Genomic DNA, 19257 nt, shown 5'->3' on the forward strand with positions numbered 1-19257 from the left:
CTAAAATCCGCGCGTAATTAATATATTGCCTCAATATTTAACATGCGTTGCACGTGCCGATTTACTAGTCAATATAAAAAACCCAAAAAGACAGATTCAACTGATCTCGGTCATCGAATTAAGTCAATCCAACGATCTAGACTGCTCCAATGACAAGCGTTAAACGTATTTAACGTGCAATTCATACCAAATATTGCAATAATTACATGATTAATACACAAATAATAGCATGCCTAATATCCACATACAATTAATATACTGCCTAAATATTAACGTGCATTGCACGTGTGCATTTACTAGTACCCGTTAAAAAACATGTTTTTCACTCCCCTTCCGCATGGCTGAGTAGAAACACACCCAATGCTTAGTTGGATATATTCGAAAAAATGATGTTTAGTTGGAAGCCTATGGTATGCAGATGTGAAGTGTTGTTTGGTTATACACAAGACATGCGGTCTGGTAAAATCTCTTGTTGAAGTGGTGAGGTTACAAACATTCAGCCTTTTGCACAACATAGTCGTAAGCACTCAAGATAGTCATATGCAAAAGTCTTAGCCCATAGTCATATGTCTCAAGGTCTTGAACTAATAATTCAACGTTAAAGTAAACTAACACGCAACAAAAAAGATAATAACCTAAAGGTCCAAGGCAATTGTCTCCTGTGTGGATTTCACTTGGCCATCATCTCAACACCATTGGTGTCGAAAACAACCACTTGAAGATTTCGGGAGTCACCACCTTAAAGGTCACGAGGTACCCCGGTCTTCAACTGATGAGCTAGGGCGAAGGGGCACATCATTTTATCAAGGGTGAGCCAACTATTGATCGCACTGTTAGGACCCGATTCTAAGTCACACCGATCTAGCATGTAACACATCCTATCACTTTGCGGCCTCATGCACGGTATCCTCACGGGTGTCACCTTACCTAGCCCGGGACCATTTGCGCCTTTTGGCTCACGTATATGATAGTGTCGCTAGCATACATATGACAGAGAATCCGAGCCCACATGACTAGTCGTAAACCCAAAGTGGCACTAACTTATAGGGACAGGCATACATGACCCAGCAATGCACATGTCGGTTAGCAGCGAGTGAATCCGGGCTGTAGCAAGCTAACAGGACTCTGGTAGACACCGCGTGACATTTCCCCGAAGGGACAGACACATGAGCAAAGAAGGACACATGTCGATCATCCATGTGTTCCGGAGTAGTATCAAGCTACCATGGCTTAGTGGGACCACCAGGAGACATTTACCCATAAGAGAGGCTACCAAGAATAAATAACTAGGTTATCGGATCCCACACATACCAAGCATTTCAAAAGCATACACACAATATGCTCGATATGTGCAAATACAACAAGGCATTACAACAAAACTATGTGACTCAAAGTATTTATTCAATAGGCTCCGAAGAGCCAGATATTACAAACATGGATCTCATGACCCAACATTCAAGTCATACAAGAAACAAGCACAGGCGGAAGCATAAACATGTCTGAGTATAGACATCTGAAAAAAAGAAGGCAATAAAGCCTGTCTATCTATAAGACCCTCCAAAGGAGCCAGACCTCTGTCTGGGATCCCAAGCTAATTGTCGAAGCCCACGTGGAACTACTAGAGAGACTGAAGTCTCTCTGCAAAATAAATAAATAAAGCAAACGTGATTACAAATGTACCCAACAAGACCTACATCAGAACTAACTACTTATGGATCAGTATCAACAAAGGGGGTGGTGGAGTTTAACTGCAGCAAGCCAGTTTTGACTCGGTGGCTATCCTGTACTACGAGTACTTCCTTTGAGGTGGCGCACACGAGTCCACATATTCACCATATCAATACACCACTATGAATCCGCTCTCGTCTCCCTACGAGAAGGCCATCCATAGCAATCACGCTTATCTTGCGCATTTTAGATATTCACTTCCAGTTATCTATGAACAATGTAAGCATTCCAAGTGGTCCATATCCGCGGACGCGGCTATTCGAATAGATCATTTATAACCCTGCATGGGTGTACTTCTTCACACACGCTCCCACCACTTATCGCCATTTACACGACATGTACTCGGCAACCTTCAAGCGGAAGCCCAGCGAGGGTGTCAGCCACGACCTGACTAACCACACAAGTCTCTAGTCCAGGTTTATCGCCTATTCGGGTTCCATCTGCAAGGAAATCCGGCCGGGGTTTCCACTACAACCCCAAATGATGTGTGCAGGGTTCCCGAGCCCACCAAACGGGTGCCCTGGTACACCGTGCCACGTTCCTACCGCATCACAGCCCACCCCTAGAGTCAGTGCTATGCACGGCCTCTAGCATACTACAAACACCAAAAACTACTTGCAACTCCTAGACAGAGGATAAGGCGATTAATAAGTCGAGAGGATCCACTCACTACTGCAGGATGCTGCTAAAGTGACACTACGATCAGAGACCCTTCGACGAAACTGTGTGTGATGTAATAATCACAAACGATGGTGTAAAATAACCATCAAAAAAGGTGCAAACCGTTTGCGATGGTGGGCACATCAAACATGGTTCAGATTTTAGTTGCGCGTGTGATGCTGAGCATATGGTTGATCCATACGAACTGTTTGCGATTAGACAGAACAACAGAAACGGGAAGCCATATCAATGTGTGTGCGATATACGTCATACAGTTCGCTCCGATGAACTGTTTGCGATGATTGAGGTGAACACAAACGATTCGGCGTAACAAGATGTGTGTGATACCCGCCTGGCAAACAGGTCGGTAATCAGAATTATGTGCGATCATTATAGACAGCCCATACAGACTTTTTTTGTGAATTGTGTGCTCGTCAGGGCACATAGTTCAACAAACCAACCTGTGGGCTATAATGTAGAAGATCTTTGTCGAATACTTATTAATAACCGTCTGCGATGAGATTGACAGGATAAACAGAGATAACAAATTAATATGAGCGAATGGAAACAGGGATATGTACAGTCTGCTTAATTTAGTCCTTGTTGTTGTTGGATGGCCCCACGACATCGTCTTGGTGAGCACGCTTCTTGCCGCTGATGGTTGGCTTTTCATCGCCGCCGCTGTCGTCATTGTCATTGCTATCGTCCTCCTCCTCCTCCTCCTCCTCCTTGTTCGACCATTCCTCCTCATCATCGTTGTCGTCCTCTTCTCCGTCCATCGACGGCTCCTCGTCCATCTGGTTGTCGTCTGACGACTCTGGAGGCGGCGTCCCTTCCATGATCCAGATATAATCAAGGTCTGGGCTCGACACCGGACTCATGGAAGACGAGCGGGATGATTCCGATGTTGACCTATCATCGGGCGCCACACTACTGGCCGAACTGTCGTCCTCGCTGTCGCTCGACATGGCTGCAGAGTGTGTGCTAGTGTGTAACGCGGCCTGCCGGGGACGATGAAGATGGTGGACACTTAAGCAGGGTATGCAGAGAAGAGGAAATGCCAATTGAAGCAGGGGTTGACATATTATCTAACCGCTGATATAATCAACCGCAATTATTTGTACCTAGTCGGTCCAAATTCCCGGGGTTTCGCAGGACTCCTATTGGCTGGTTTATTTTTTTAGGACAAAAAGATGGAACGAGTTTTGGGATTATGCACCGGTACCGGTACGAACGGAGTAGGATAGTTGGCAAGCAATACATTGAGCTTTTCTTATTGATAAAGCCAGTAATAATCAAACTACAAAGAAAAAGGAAAATATCTGCATGAATCTTCGCGTAACATCAATGGCATAGGACCTAGATGTGCATTACTTAGAGCACATCTATATGTGCTTTAGCAATACTGTCAAACAAAATCCCTAATCATCATTGCAAACAGTGCATATAACATGGCTAATGCGACAACCAAAACTACACATGCTAGTTCCTTCTTGTCTCTTGCTTTCATCTGTTGCTTGTGATTGATTCTTTCTTGCTTCACCGTACTGATTGTACATTCCAGATCAGCCAGTTTCTTCTTCAGCTTTACGTTATCTTCTGCGAGCTTGGTGATAACACTCCGATCCCTGCCATGCCATTCTTCATCCAGCCAGTTAACAAAGGCACAAGCCTCATATCCATGCCAATGTTAAATAGTATTTAGGATGAGCGGTGGCATTAACTGAAGTAAAATGATGAACTTAGCACTAACCTCTAAGGGGCAACTGAGAAACCGTCTGCCAATGTCAAATCCCTCTGTGCATACACGTCAAGTGGGAGTGTGCTCGTGCACACAACTCAGTTTTGGTACTTCTCGGTGGCGCAAAACTCGAAGTCGAACTCGTGTTGCGGGAGTCTGGAGTCATGCTCCGGATCCGGCGGTAGATCGCTTTCCTGGGGGGAGTGGAGGGTGTCATTCAAGACGGATTCATCAAGGACTATACTTTGGACATGCTAAAATGATCGGGATAGATTGGAACCTGACAGGACAATTCGGATCTGTAGTACACCTGCCTTCCGATGACCTTAGGCAAGTGCTCGGCGGCAACCACCGTCGTGGCAGCAATACGAGCAGGAGTAGCCGCACCGAAACCATCAACACCACTCGTCCGCATTCCCCCAATGTCAACGCCACGCGAGGGAATTTGGAGGCTATGTAGGGATTTGGGGGAAATGGGGAAACTATGGGGATAAGCTAATGGTCGGGAACTACTTATGGAACTATATGTTGTATATGGCACACTGTTTATACATGTCATTTGTGTTTGGTATTACAACGTCAAACACTATTTCCGCACCAAACCGTGTGAGAAGACAACGTAGGTTAGACACAGTTGCCGTTACATAACCGTATGTGATGTACTACCCTGCCCATATAATTGAGTTACGGTGATACCGTCTAAACAACTGCTCTACAGATATCCGCCAAAAAAACAGCTGCTCTGCATATAGAGATGGCGGCGGTGGCCTAGGCAGCGGCTACCAGAGAATAGATCAATCCTCGGTCGGTGGGCAGTGGCGGCGTCATAGGAGGTCAATCCTCGGTCTGCGGCAGGAGATAGGAGGAGCTCAACCATCGAGGTCGGCGGCGGCGTGATTCGAGCACATCCATCGCAGTCGATGGCGGGATAGTGGAGGTCGAACTTCAGGCGGCAGCTGCACTAAGCTTTGCTCCTCGACCCTGCTGTCTCAGTGTGTCGCCGCATCGCGCTTCCCTTTCTGCTGGGTGGAGGTCGCCGCACAGCTAATTAATTAAGGTATTATTTTCGTGAGTGCTTAATTAAGGTATTCAATTCCTTAGGGTAGTGTTGTATTAGTACTCTGCGTGTAAATTGACTGGCCATTACTTTTTGTCATTGCACGTCTGGATAACAACATGGAGCGCCCTCAGTAATTATGAAAATAAAACCTTGTGATTTATGCATGCATCTTTGGGTAGCAGTTAATCCGTGTATTAATGTTGTTGTATTGTTTTCAATTACCATTCGTGTCGTTGTAGGATCGAAAGTATGTCTAGAGGGGGGTGATTAGACTACTTGACCAAATAGAAACTTAACCTTTTCCCAATTTTAGTTCTTGGCAGATTTTAGCTAATTTAGGACAAGTCAAGCAATCATCACATAATTCAAGCAAGCATGCAAAGAGTATATAGGCAGCGGAAAGTAAAGCATGCAACTTGCAAGAATGTAAAGGGAAGGGTTTGGAGAATTCAAACGCAATTGGAGACACGGATGTTTTTCCGGTGGTTCGGATAGGTGGTGCTATCCTACATCCACGTTGATGGAGACTTCAACCCACGAAGGGTAACGGTTGCGCGAGTCCACACAGGGCTCCACCCACGAAGGGTCCACGAAGAAGCAACCACCCACAAAGGGTCCACGAAGAAGCAACCTTGTCTATCCCACCATGGCCATCGCCCACACAGGACTTGCCTCACTAGCGGTAGATCTTCACAAAGTAGGCGATCTCCTTGCCCTTACAAACTCCTTGGTTCAACTCCACAATCTTGTCGGAGGCTCCCAAGTGACACCTAGCCAATCTAGGAGACACCACTCTCCAAGAAGTAACAAATGGTGTGTAGGTAATGAACTCCTTGCTCTTGTGCTTCAAATGATAGTCTGCCCAACACTCAACTCTCTCTCATAGGATTTGGATTTGGTGGAAAGAAGATTTGAGTGGAAAGCAACTTGGGAAGGCTAGAGATCAAGATTCATATGGTAGGAATGGAATGTCTTGGTCTCAACACATGAGTAGGTGGTTCTCTCTCAGAACATATGAGTTGGAATGGTGTATGTGTTCTGATGGCTCTCTCCACAAATGAAGAGGAGGTGGAGGGGTATATATAGCCTCCACACAAAATCCAACCGTTACACACAGTTTTCCAATCTCGGTGGGACCGAATCAACAAACTCGGTCGGACCGAAAATGTAAACCTAGTGACCGTTAGAGATTTTCGGTGGGACTGACATGCAACTCGGTAGGACCGATATGGTTAGGGTTTGGGCATAACGTAATCTCGGTGAGACCAATTACACAAACTCTGTGAGACCGAATTTGGTAATTAGCTAACCAGAGAGTTGGTCAGGCAAACTCGGTGGGACCGATTTGCTCTTTCGGTGAGACCGAAAAGTTACAAAGGGGAAACACTGAATTTACATTGCAATCTCGGTGGGACCGATTCGCTCTTTCGGTGAGACCGAAAAGTTACGAAAGGGAAACAGAGAGTTTGCAACCCCATCTCGGTGAGACCGAGATCCCTATCGGTAGGACCGAATTGCTAGGGTTTGGCAGTGCCTTATGACAAATGAAAACTCGGTGGCGCCGGATAGGAAGAATCGGTAGGACCGAGTTTGGCTTAGGGTTTAGGTCATATGTGGATATGGGAAAGTAGTTGAGGGTTTTGGAGCATATCACTAAGCACATGAAGCAAGAGGCTCATTAAGCAACACCTCATCCCTCCTTGATAGTATTGGCTTTTCCTAAAGACTCAATGTGATCTTGGATCACTAAAATATAAAATGAAGAGTCTTGAGCTTTTGAGCTTGAGCCAATCCTTTCTCCTTAGCATTTTGAGGGTTCCACTTTCACATCCATGCCATGCCAATCATTGAGCTTTCCTAAAATAATTATCTTGGAATAGCATTAGCTCAATGAGCTATATGTTGTTATGAATTACCAAAACCACCTAGGGATAGTTGCACTTTCAATCTCCCCCCTTTTTGGTAATTGATGACAACATATAGATCAAAGCTTCGACAAATGATAATAAGTATGAAATATATCGTTGCTTTGAGAAGTATGTGATAAGTAAGAGCTCCCCCTAAATTTGTGCATATTTAAAATTTGCTTTGGACTGCAAATGCACAAGGAGTTAGAGTCATGGGTTACTCTTCCATGTCACACACATCTTGGTGGAGCGCTTAAAATGATAAGAATGAAATACATGCACTCATCACCAAGAATAGTGAATGATCACATAAGATAGATAAGATAATAGCATTAAGCAAACATTAAGTGTAGCTTATGATCAAACACATGATCATCAATGTCTCACAAATAATGACGTAGTATCTCAAGCACTCAAAAGCAAACAAGTTCGAAAAACCACCAAATAAAGTAAGAGAGAAAAGCAACACACTCTCTCTCGAAGCCTATGATCTATACATCTTCTCCCCCTTTGGCAACAAGTTACCAAAAAGTTCCTAGAAAATGCATAGTGCTAGATCGACGCTCAGGCTTGATCTTCTGGTGGTGGTGGAGTCCGGATCACTCCAAGGACGAAGGCTTCGGTAGACGCTGAAGTAGACGCTGGAGTTGGAGCTGAAGTAGATGCTGGAGCTGGTAGAACTGAGGCTGTAGCTGGTGCTGAAGTGGTGGCTCTGGTGTCAGCAACTGGCACGGCAGATGACCTCGGGCCTCGTGGCACTCTGGCAAAGGCATGAGTGGTAGTCCTGCCTCTCCTCTCCTGCATGTCCTCCTGGAGCTGCTCCACTGCAGACTGAACTTCCGTTACTTTGACATCCAAGTCATAGAACTTCTGTTCCATGATTCTCTCTAGGCTCTACTGATTCTGAGTGAGGGTGGCCAGACTTTGCTCAATCCTCAGCGTGGATGCAATCAAGTAACCAAGCTGCTCTTGTTTAGTCTTCAAGAAATACTCAGATGCCTCCTCTTGAGTTGGCATCTTGGCAGCTTTCTCCTTTCTTGCCTTCTCCTTCTTTGCTTGTGTTTGAACTGATGATGGCTCATTCTCAGTCATGACCACTTGGTTATCCTCAAAATCTGGACGGATGGGCAGGTGTTCCTTGTCCAATAAGTATATGCCTGTGCCCATCTTAGAGTTGATGAGCTCCTGGATCTGAGGGGCATATCCGCAACTCCTCTTCTGATCTGCTGCAGTCCTTTTGATAGTTTCCACTATGAGGCTCATCACCTTGAACTTCTGAGGCACATCAAATACATGTAGCAAGTTGATCGCATGGCCTCTGATCATCTTGTGATCACCTGACTTGGGCAACAAGGTGTGCCTCAAGATCCAATTGATGGTTGGCAGTCCTGACAGAAGATAGTGCACTGAGCCAAATTTGAAAGTGTCAAGTGCCTCATTTGGAATTTCCTTATACATATTGGACATGGAATTGTGGTCCATTTTCTTCTTGGCATATATGTCCAAGTCATCATCATGCTCCTCTGGGGCATTAATGAGCTGTGCCCACTCAGCCACTGTAGATTGGTACCTTGTACCCTCAGACATCCATGTGATCTTTCCATCTGGGTAAAAGTGTGTCGTGGAGTAGAATTGCATGATCAGTTCCTCGTTCCACTTTGTGAGCTTCTGCCCAACAAAGTCAGCAACTCCACAAGCACTAAAGCTGTCATATACTCCCGGGTAGTGTTCCTCCTTCTCCCTCATGTAGGTCCAGTCGACCCATCTCATGTCACAGACAATGGGCTTCTTATCTAGCAGCACTATCTCATAGAAGTCCTGCTGTTCCTTGGTGTGAAATCTGTAATCCACGGCAGTCCTTCTCCTTGAAGCATACGGATCTGCTTCTCTCCACTTCCTCAGCCCTGAATCTCTCCCGAGCTTCATGTCCTCAGCCACAGGATGAGCATCGTTGTGGTCTGGGATCTTGGGCTTGAGATTTCTCAGAACATTCTCTTCCTCTTCTTCAGCAACAGTCTCAGGCACTAGGGCCTTGTTCTTCTCAGCTGCAGGAATGCTCCTTGTATTCCTCTTGGGTGCAGACTTGGGCTTGGAGGCAGCTTTGGGCTTAGATGCAGTAGCCCCTGATCTTATGGCATCACCCATCAGCTTGGGTGCCTTGGGTGCTGGTGCAGCTACCTCTTCTTCCTCTTCCTCTTCCATGATGGAAGCCTTTCCTAGCACTCTGGCTACGGTCTTCTTGACCCTTTCCTTCCTCTTCTTGCCTTCTGCAGCAACTGGCTCTTGGGGAGTAGGCTTCTCAGTTGAGGCTCTTGCCTTTGACATGGGCTGCCTGCCTGCTGGCCTTTTGATCTTTAGGCCTGGCTTTGTGCCTTGAGCTGGCTCAACTCGCTTGGAAGTGGCCTCTTCCTCTGCCACATAGTCTTCATCTTCGGAGTCTGAAGTTCTCTTCTTCCTCTGTCTCGTGGCAGCCTTTGGCAAGTTGCTAGGGGTGCTCCTGCTGCCCTCATCTGAAGAACTTGAGGGACTAGTGCCCTCACTCATGTGCACCTGCTGCTCTGACATGTTCTGGCTATCACTTTGATCAGACATGATGCAAACTCTGACTGATGACCCTGTGAATAGGTTATAGATGAGATAGAGTGGATGAGCATCACAAAATGTAGAGATTTTTTGCAAAAGAATGATCCAAAAAACTTAGTTTTAGTTTCCCACTGAAATCATCTCGGATCTACCGATTTTTAAACTCGGTGATACCGAAGCAGTTTTGGCACCTGAACTGGTGAACTCGGTTGGACCGAGTCACAGTTCGGTGGCACCGAGACTGCTAGGGTTTCACAGAGTTCCAAAATCGGTCACACCGATAAGTAATTCTCGGTCATACCGAGTCTCACTTGTGCAATGGCATAAGCCAAATCGGTGGGACCGAGTTTTTCAACTCAGTGGGTCCGAGATGGTTTCGGCGGAAACCTAAACCTAGAATTTTCGAATCAAACCTAATCTATGAGTTCATTGACTGGATAGAAGTTTATCAAACGTGGCTAGAATCAATATGATCACAATGTGCTAGGAATCAGATTGGGGAATAGCACAAAGATCGAGTCCATACCCTAGTTCGGCGGAGACTCGCTACGGCGGCAACGGCGGGGCAGAATTCCCATTGACGGCGACGGAGACCAGCGACTGGAGGCGGCTGGCGTCGAGAAGACGATCCGGAGACCATGAGGGCAGAGCAGGCTATCGCGCGGGCGAAGGGGTTTGGAGAAATTTCCAAAATTTTGCCCGTGACTATATATAGCCCGACCCTGTCGGTGTGACCGAGTGGAACAACTCGGTGGCACCGAGATTCATAACTGCAGGCAGTTACTGAAACTCGGTGTGACCGAAATGTTCAAATCGGTTGCACCGAGATCGAAAACCTAGATCAACTTAATGATCTCGGTAGGACCGAAATTGGGGTATCGGTCAGACCGAGAATCATAAAGAGGTTTTGGAAGTTTAAGTCTATGAGGAATCGGGGACTCCGAGCGCTCCTCACACAGAGTGGTTCGAATCTGACTTGATCAAATTTTGTGATGCAGCATGAATAGAGTTTGAGACGAGAAAAGCATAGATAGCTAGAGGAGGTACTTAGGCATTCTTGTCCATCCACTTGGCAAAAGGAAATAAAACCAAACAATCAAAACAACAAGTGGATGTCCTCGAATGAGTAAAATATGCAACCAACATGCTCACACAATAAGATGGCAAATGAAATATGTGGCAAGGCATGCACAACCAATTCTAGCATCTATCAAGCAATTTGCGGTGACAAGGTCATCTATATATGAGTATATTGACTTAGGAGTCAAGTGAGAACACTTGATCATAGGTCATACTCATCATTTAAGCTCAAGTGGGGTTACCACTTTTACATAAAGCATTGTTGTGTTCACATCTTTAGAGTTGCTTTAGCTCAAGTCTTAGAGTAAAGCTCCCCCTAGATGTGATATTCCCCCTAAGAGGGATGAACTAACCTTGGGTTTTGTCGATGATGACTTCATGTAGATGTTGAAGATGTGGATGCTCAATGTTGATGTAGATCACTTGGAGCTATCCATTTGAGTGAATTGCACTTTCAATGCCTACATGGGTTAGTCCCACAAGGAACAAACAAGGATATCCATAGACATAGAGTGATGCACACAAAAGATGATGTCCATGAAAACTCTTAGGTTACCTTGTCCCTTGTCTTACCAACAAGAGGGTTTGTGACTCCTTGAACTAGTGCAAGATGTGGAAGTTGATTGCACTTGTTCTTGCCAAAATGATAAGAGTGAAGTATGTTGGCGGAGTCACCCTCAAGAACTCTCTAGTTCTTCTTCTTTTGGATCCACATCATCTTGATGGGAATCCTTGGAGTTGTAGTCGTACTTGATGAAGTGGAACTTGAAGTAGTCTTGGGAATCCACTTGACTAAGGTCTTAGGAACTTCTTCAAATGCGTCAATTTCCTCTTGAAGCTTGTCCTTGCCTTCTTGCTTGTAGTCTTGTGGTGGAAGATCATCTTGAGCTTGTGTCCCCTTGAAAGAAGTATCATACTTCTCTTGTTGAGGAACAAACTTTGTCTTGGGGTATTGATCTTCTTCCCACTCAACTCCATTGGCATTGAACTTTCGTTCAAAACCAACACCTTGATTCTTCCGGTGCATTCCTTGCTTGCGCACAATTTCCTCGAATTGCTTACTCCCGGCAAGGCTTTTGTACACTCCTTTCTCTATAATTCCCTTCAATAAACTATTTTCTTGCTCAAGTGTAACTTGGCTAAGAGAATCATTAGTGGAATCAAGAGAACTACTAGAAGCAACAATATTGGATTTAGCATGATCATTGTTACTGCTAGAGGAAGAATCTTTCTTGTTCTTGTTACTAGACTTGACTTGAGGCATGTAAGTGGATAAGAGTAAACGCTTGGCAATGTAAGAAGAGCTTTTCTTGCGGAGATCATCATTGATTGCTTTTAAGAACTCATGCTCTTGCTCAAGATTGAGCTTTTCAAAGCGTAATTTCTCATGAGCTCTTAAAAGTTCTCGATGATCTTCGAAGATAGTTTCATGAGCTAACTTAAGAGTGTTTAGTTCTTTAGTTAGAGCCTCAATCTTGTCCTTATCATTGTCATTCGTTTTATCTTGATTAGCATGTTTAATTGACGTTTCATCATAGTATTCATCACTAGAGTTGTCAACAAGCAAATCATCACCTAACAAGTCATCTTCATCACTATTGAAATCAACATACTCGGGGTGTGTTACCTTAGGACCTTTGGCCATGAAGCATCTTCCAATTCCTTCATTTGGTGAGTCAAATATGTCGTAGGAGTTGGTTGACACAAGTGCTAGACCGGCAACACCTTCATCTTGAGTATCTTCGGAGTCGGAGTGATAACTTCTCTCGGAGTGGCTGTCGGAGTCAGAGCCGGATACCCATTCACCAACATGAGCTTGATGTCTTCGTCTTGCGTAGCTCCTTGATGATTTTTCCTTCCTTTCCGAATCCTTGCTTCTCCGTGAGTATCTTCGTTCATAACGATCATCTCTACTCCTCCTCTCTCTTGGTGGTGATTCTTTGCTTCTTCTTTTTGGAGAATCTTCTCTTCTCTTGTAGGGAGCCGTACACTCATTTGAATAGTGTCTGGGTCTTCCAAAATTGTAGCAGTTTCGCTCTCGACTAGAAGATCTTTTGTCATTGTAGGACCTTGACTTGAAGCTTCTATCTTTGCTTCTACTCTTGTAGAACTTGTTGAAGTTCTTCACCATTAAGCTCAATTCTTCATTGAAGTCTTGTTTCTCACTTGATGATGTAGGGGCTTCACATGAGGCTTTATAGGCACCACTTGATTTGTTGTGAAGTTCCTCTTTATCCTTAAGTGACATCTCATGAGCAACAATTCTTCCAATCACCTCCGTTGGCTTGAGATCTTTGTAATTGGGCATCATTTGGATCAATGTGCACACGGTATCATATTTTCCATCCAAGGCTCTTAGAATCTTCTTGATGATGAACCTATCGGTCATCTCTTCACTTCCTAAGCCGGCAATCTCATTTGTGATGAGAGCAAGCCTAGAGTACATTTTAGCGACACCTTCACCATCCTTCATCTTGAACTTCTCAAGTTGGCTTTGAAGCACATCCAACTTGGATTCCTTGACGGAGTCAGTACCTTCGTGCATATCAATCAAAGTGTCCCAAATTTCCTTTGCATTCTCAAGACGGCTGATTTTGTTGAATTCTTCGGGGCACAATCCGTTGAAGAGAATATCACAAGCTTGAGCATTGTATTGCAACATCTTCAACTCATCCCCGGTAGCTTCACGGTTTGGTTCTCTCCCATCAAAGAAGTCACCTTGCAAGCCAACACACACAATAGCCTAAACGGCGGGGTTATGTCCAAGAATATGCATTTTCATTTTATGCTTCCAACTAGCAAAATTAGTACCATCAAAGTAAGGACCTCTACGGTGATAATTTCCCTCGCTAGACGCCATACTCTCCTAGGTTGTGAAACCAAGGCTATGACCACCAAAGCTATGGAGATCAAAGCAAATGGAGACCAAGGCTCTGATACCACTTGTAGGATCGAAAGTATGTCTAGAGGGGGGTGATTAGACTACTTGACCAAATAAAAACTTAACCTTTTCCCAATTTTAGTTCTTGGCAGATTTTAGCTAATTTAGGACAAGTCAAGCAATCATCACATAATTCAAGCAAGCATGCAAAGAGTATATAGGCAGCGGAAAGTAAAGCATGCAACTTGCAAGAATGTAAAGGGAAGGGTTTGGAGAATTCAAACGCAATTGGAGACACGGATGTTTTTCCTGTGGTTCGGATAGGTGGTGCTATCCTACATCCACGTTGATGGAGACTTCAACCCACGAAGGGTAACGGTTGCGCGAGTCCACACAGGGCTCCACCCAAGGGTAACGGTTGCACGAGTCCACACAGGGCTCAACCCACGAAGGGTCCACGAAGAAGCAACCACCCACAAAGGGTCCACGAAGAAGCAACCTTGTCTATCCCACCATGGCCATCGCCCACACAGGACTTGCCTCACTAGCGGTAGATCTTCACGAAGTAGGCGATCTCCTTGCCCTTACAAACTCCTTGGTTCAGCTCCACAATCTTGTCGGAGGCTCCCAAGTGACACCTAGCCAATCTAGGAGACACCACTCTCCAAGAAGTAACAAATGGTGTGTAGGTAATGAACTCCTTGCTCTTGTGCTTCAAATGATAGTCTCCCCAACACTCAACTCTCTCTCATAGGATTTGGATTTGGTGGAAAGAAGATTTGAGTGGAAAGCAACTTGGGAAGGCTAGAGATCAAGATTCATATGGTAGGAATGGAATGTCTTGGTCTCAACACATGAGTAGGTGGTTCTCTCTCAGAACATATGAGTTGGAATGGTGTATGTGTTCTGATGGCTCTCTCCACAAATGAAGAGGAGGTGGAGGGGTATATATAGCCTCCACACAAAATCCAACCGTTACACACAGTTTTCCAATCTCGGTGGGACCGAATCAACAAACTCGGTCGGACCGAAAATGTAAACCTAGTGACCGTTAGAGATTTTCGGTGGGACTGACATGCAACTCGGTAGGACCGATATGGTTAGGGTTTGGGCATAACGTAATCTTGGTGAGACTGATTACACAAACTCTGTGAGACCGAATTTGGTAATTAGCTAACTAGAGAGTTGGTCAGGCAAACTCGGTGGGACCGATTTGCTCTTTCGGTGAGACCGAAAAGTTACAAAGGGGAAACACTGAATTTACATTGCAATCTCGGTGGGACCGATTCGCTCTTTCGGTGAGACCGAAAAGTTACGAAAGGGAAACAGAGAGTTTGCAACCCCATCTCGGTGAGACCGAGATCCCTATCGGTAGGACCAAATTGCTATGGTTTGGTAGTGGCTTATGACAAATGAAAACTCGGTGGCGCCGAATAGGAAGAATCGGTAGGACCGAGTTTGGCTTAGGGTTTAGGTCATATGTGGATATGGGAAAGTAGTTGAGGGTTTTGGAGCATATCACTAAGCACATGAAGAAAGAGGCTCATTAAGCAACACCTCATCCCTCCTTGATAGTATTGGCTTTTCCTAAAGACTCAATGTGATCTTGGATCACTAAAATATAAAATGAAGATTCTTGAGCTTTTGAGCTTGAGCCAATCCTTTCTCCTTAGCATTTTGAGGGTTCCACTTTCACATCCATGCCATGCCAATCATTGAGCTTTCCTGAAATAATTATCTTGGAATAGCATTAGCTCAATGAGCTATATGTTGTTATGAATTACCAAAACCACCTAGGGATAGTTGCACTTTCAGTCGTGCAGATGGAACGATCTCGATGGATGAAGAATCAGAAAACCGCAGATTTTATCAGTGGCGTGACATAGTTCATGAATTTGGCTGAAAGTACGAAGAGGAGAATTGGTGATGCAGATTACATCTTGTGTCCATGTACTGATTGTGCCAATACAGAGTCACATGAAGTTGCAAATGTCCAGCTGCACTTAGTCTCTAGGGGATTCATGGATGGATATACACGTTGGACCAGACACGGTGAAGAGGAGATCATGGATGAAGAGACCCAGGGCAGCGAGATGCCAAACCCCGATCAGTGTCACATGGATGTCGAATCTAACATCGGGGCAGAGGCGTCAAGCTACCAATGGAACACCGGAAATTCGAAACACCCACTGGAAAACCAAGACGTTGACGCAGATGATGACGATCTTGATATGCCAGATTTTGCTGCTATGATTGCAGATTTCGAGGGCCCAAAAAAGGATATGATTGGGTACAAGAATCTACCAACCATTGATGCGGACTCCAAGAAAGAATTGTATCCAGGTTGCAAAAAGAAATATTCCAAGTTGAGTGCCACCCTGGCGCTTCTCAAATTTGAAGCAGCAAATGGTCTATCAAACAATGGCTTCACAGAGATGTTAGGTCTTTTCAAAGAAATTCTTCCGGAAGATAATGTGCTCCCCAGAAGCATGAATGAAGTGAAGAAAATTGTTTGCCCATTGGAACTTGAAGTACAGGAGATACACGCTTGTGTGAACGTTTGTATATTGTACCGTGGTGAGTACAAAGATTTGCGTGCATGTCCCACATGCAAGCATGCATGATACAAGCGCATGAGAGCAAAGGACAAGTACAAATTGGACGACGAGATCAAGACAAGAATCCCGTTCAAGGTTGTTTGGTACTTGCCTTTAATTCCAAGGTTGAGGCGTTTTTTTTGCAAACCCTAGAGAGGCAAAGAGGTTGCGGTGGCATCATGATGAGCGAATTGCGGATAAGTTTATGAGGCACCCTAAAGATGGGGCTCAGTGGGAATTAATCGACAACAAGTTTGAAAATTTGCCAAGGATCCTAGAAGTATAAGGCTCGGGGAGTGTACTGACGTTATGAATCCTTTTGGTGATATGAACACCAATCACAACACATGGCCGGTGCTTTTGTGCATATATAACCTAGCTCCTTGGTTGTGTATGAAAAAAATACATTATGATGTCAATGATTATCCAAGGCCCGAAGCAACCTGGAAATGACATCGACATTTACTTTTAGCTACCGGTAGAAGAACTGCTGATAGTGTGGATAGATGCGCCTGCTGTAAAATGCTATGATGCTTACAGAAAGGAGATTTTCGATCTACATGCGATGCTGGTGCACACCATTCAAGATATGCTAGCATTAGGCAACACATCGGGGCAGAAAAACAAAGGGAGATGTAGGGTGTGTCACATGCATGGATAGGACAGCTAGCAGAAGACTTCCCAACTCACACAAAACCGTGTATTTGCGGCATCGTTGGTTCTTACGGAAAACTCACCCATACCGAAAGATGAAAGCTGAATTTGATGGTATGGTAGAGGCAGGTGTGGGCCCAAGAACCTATGAAGGGGAGGTGGTCCACAACATGGCTAAAAAATTAATGTTGTTCTTGGCAAGAACCACCCTTTGACGGTGAAACAAACACCCAAGGGTCAAGTGTTTAAGAAGAAATCGGTGTTCTGGAAATTACCTTACTGGGAGATTCTACGTGTACGTCACTGCATCGATGTCATGGACGTAGAGAAGAATGTATGTGAAAGCATCCTTGGTACTCTGCTCAAGATTAAAGGTAAAAGAAAGGATGGTGACGGTTCATGGCTCGATATGCTTGCTGATCAATCAAAACACAAGAGTGAAGCAAAAGATGATGACAAATTCATCAAAGCTCGCCAGAGTTGCAATTTTAGTACAAAAGAAGCAACACAGTTCTTCACCTATTTGTTGTCAGTTAAGACACCCTCTTCCTACTGCGCGAACATCAGAAGGCTCGTGGATGTGAGATCAGGTAAAATGAAGTTGGGACACATGAAGTCACATGATTGCAACGTAATGTTGACACAAATCCTCTCGGTGGCCATCAGGAATCTAATGGACAAAGATATAAGGAACACACTCATTGACCTCTATGATTTCTTCAACCAACTATGGCAGAAAGTTGTAGATCCTGAAGAGTTGGATCATATGCAAGATGATATTGCAAGAATATTGTCCAACTAGAGATGTTTTTCCCACCGTCATTCTTTGATGTCATGGTCCATCTCACTATGCACCTTGTCGACGAGATAAAGTATTGTGGTCCTGTGTTTCTTTGCAACATGTATCCCTTCGAGCGGTTCATGGGAATACTGAAGCACTTTTGTCGGACGAAACCATCCAGAGGCAAGCATTCTACAAGGTTATACCGCGGAGGAGGTGGTTGACTTTTGCACCAAATACATGAAACAAAGACCTATAGGTTTTCCCCTCTCTCACCATGAGGGAAGGTTGGAAGGTAAGCCGGTCCTTGCTGGCACGCAAATGGCCGCACCCGGAGAATTGGCAGAGAAAGCCCATTTGACGGTACTGCTTAGCAGCCCAGTTCTCAGCGCTTATGCCGAAGAACACTTGGCGGAGATACGCCAAAGCTTCTTACCAATGGTGCCTTCATCTGATGTGGACATGAAGGAGCACACTAAGAACTACGCTGAATGGCTGAAGAATTGTTTGGCACAAGGATCCATCGATGACATTGCTACATGGTTGGCACAAAAGCCATCACCTACGGTGTTGACGTGCCAAGCATATGACATAAATGGATACACGTTCTACACTGAGGAACATGATCAGAAGACCTCATATTAGAACAACTCTGTTCGAATAGAATGCATGACTGTAAATGATGCTGATAAAAGGGTACACTATGGAACGATCAAAGAGATTTGGGAGCTTGACTATGTGAAAGTTAAGGTGGCATTATACAGGTGCGCATGGATCCCTCTTGGTCGGGTAAGGATTGATGAGTATAGGAAAACCCTGTGTTAATAGGACAACGATGGCATATCACGCGGAACCATTCATTCTTGCCAGCGATGCTACCTAGATTTTCTTTGTGGAAGACCCCTTGCATAAGAACTGCCATGTAGTGATGCATGGGAAAAGAAGGGTACTGGGTGTCGACGATGTTACCGATGAGGACGAGTACGATGAATTTGATGAGTTGCCAGCCAAGGGATCACGCACCGGTGTAACAGAGAAGCATAAAATCATCATGAAACCCAAGTTCATTTGGGGTCAACGTAATGATCCCAGTTCCCCCATGTACATGGGAATTAAGCCATAAGACTAGTCTTTATGCCTACCCTGCAAGTTAATTCGTTCAATTTAGAATGGTCGCGTGTACTGAATTTGTGAGTTATGCCTGGTTTTCTGTTGATGTAAGAACCGTTAATATGCTGACCTAGATATGCAGTCAGCTCAGGCAATGAATATGAACTGTTTTTTGTTGTTGTTGTTATTATTATTATTATATCATAGAGGTAGCAAACTCAATTGACCTCACTACAGTATGTGTGAACAAAAATATGCAATCTGGTTTGCGAATAGCACACGGTTCGTTGAGGAAAGCCGTGTGCCGACCAAACCCCACCCACGATCTGAGTTGTGCTTTCTGATTGGCCAGAACCCAAACCCCACGGATTGTACATCTGCACCGTTGGATGCTCCCAGATCGAACGACGATCCTCATCCCTTTCGACAGCACATGCAGTTCTGGTTGTAATTTTATTTTTATGCACAAAATGCA

Source organism: Triticum urartu, chromosome 2A (assembly GCF_056163025.1).
Source record: "Triticum urartu cultivar PI428250 chromosome 2A, HENAU_Tu73, whole genome shotgun sequence".
Classification (NCBI taxonomy): domain Eukaryota; kingdom Viridiplantae; phylum Streptophyta; class Magnoliopsida; order Poales; family Poaceae; genus Triticum; species Triticum urartu.